This window comes from Ailuropoda melanoleuca, chromosome 2, assembly GCF_002007445.2.
Source record: "Ailuropoda melanoleuca isolate Jingjing chromosome 2, ASM200744v2, whole genome shotgun sequence".
NCBI lineage: Eukaryota > Metazoa > Chordata > Mammalia > Carnivora > Ursidae > Ailuropoda > Ailuropoda melanoleuca.
Window position 1 is genome coordinate 139,606,452 of NC_048219.1, and position 1,876 is coordinate 139,608,327.

The window sequence follows — 1,876 nt, forward strand, 5'->3', positions numbered from 1 at the left end:
GCTCATAGCAGAGGAGCCTGATGTGGGGCTCGAACCCATAACGCCGGGATCACGCCCTGAGCCGAAGGCAGACGCCTAACCGCTGTGCCACCCAGGCGCCCCATATGTTACTAATTCTAAGATGCAGGTTTGTGCATCTGAGACGGGATGCAGCAAAAAAATACCGTGGGCGCACTTGCCGCTACATGGAAAAAATGCACTCACAGGTGCTCAGCTGCCACTTCAGTTAGGTGCCACGTCAGTACCACAGGAATTGAGATTTATTGTTTTTAAAATAGCTTCAGAATGATTCCACTGTGCTATGAATTTAAATGAGAAGTTACTGTACATGCAGGAAGGCTCAGAAACAGAGCCCTCGTAATATGTGTTTTAAAAAAAATGATGACTGTGCTCGCTTTGTACTAAAATTGGAACGAGACAGAGAAGATTAGCATGGCCCCAGAGCAAGGATAACAGGCAAATTCGTGAAGCGTTCCATATTTAAAAAAAAAAAATATGACTCATAAGTCGAAAAGAGCGCTTTCATTAAACATAAAATTCTAATTGCTAAGAAAGCATGGGCCAGAGTTCAGTGGGCAGCATTTTGTTTCTTTGTGGCACATAAAAGAATGGTTCATTTTATAATTAAAATTTTCTCAGATTTGATGAAATGTACATCTTTTTTTTTTTTTTAAGATTTTATTTATTTATTCGACAGAGATAGAGACAGCCAGCGAGAGAGGGAACACAAGCAGGGGGAGTGGGAGAGGAAGAAGCAGGCTTATAGCAGAGGAGCCTGATGTGGGGGCTCGATCCCATAACGCCAGGATCACGCCCTGAGCCGAAGGCAGACGCTTAACCGCTGTGCCACCCAGGCGCCCCTGATGAAATGTACATCTTAAAGCTCAAGAAGGAAGGTTATAAAATAGCTACCTTGAAATTTTCCACAATATTCCAGATTTTCCATTTTCGGCAGAACCAAGTTCTACCTACATTTGTATTTAATTTTTAAACTCCTCTCATTTTTTAAACTTAAGTACATTTATTTTGAAAGAAAAAGTATACTCTTGTGAAACGAAGGTTTTACTGTGGTAGTTGAGTGGTTTAAATATGAATTACAATTAATCCTTAACTATTAAGCTGAAAAAAACGTGTTTGACCATTTACCATCTAAAATCATCTTGCTGGGGCACCTGGCTGGCTCAGTCCATGGAGCGTGCAATGCTTGATCCCAGGATCGTGAGTTCAAGCCCCAGGTTGGGTGTAAAGATTACTTAAAAATAAAATATTTAAAAATAAATAATTAAAATCAGCTTACAATAGAATGCAGGCAGGTGCAGAATCCCATGGGGGAAACCCCACATTTAGGTGAGGTCCAACCTGCTCAGATCTGTCACTTCCTTCTAGCCACTAAGCCATTTTCACTATTTCCAGATTCTTTATTTGCATTTGCTTTCAAGAAATTCACACTGAAAAATCCTTCCCAAACTGAAATCAGAGAGCTACCAGCAATTTAGTGTTTGACTTCTCAGCACCCATTAATTCCCATGTTTATTTTTGTTAGTCAGGAATGTAAAATTCGATGCCCTACTTTGGCTGTGATGACTGACCCTCTAAGGTTGCTGGACACTTTGTCATGAGTTCTTACCAATATTTTGATGCAGTGATTGTGGAACTTTGGGAAAGGGGTCTGATTTTAGCCTAGGGAGATCATTTTTCAAGACCAATACTTGTCCTTCATTTACTTTCAATGTGTAAACCCAGTCATAGGTCTTCTTTGACTCGATAGAGCATCACTTTCACATATGGGCAGGACTCTTGTATCAACAAGATGAGGAAATTCTGTTTATCAGCAAGTGACACTTTCCCCACTTTGCACTTCCTATTAATTATGGCT

The 1,876-nt window shown here is 40.5% G+C and overlaps 1 non-coding gene across 1 annotated transcript; it reads left to right on the forward strand.

The window, feature by feature from the left end:
• The first annotated feature begins 380 nt into the window (after positions 1 to 380).
• Positions 381 to 484, forward strand: LOC117801222. The gene has a single exon (XR_004623752.1). It is a non-coding gene; the product is annotated as a U6 spliceosomal RNA (small nuclear RNA).
• Positions 485 to 1,876: the final 1,392 nt, after the last annotated feature.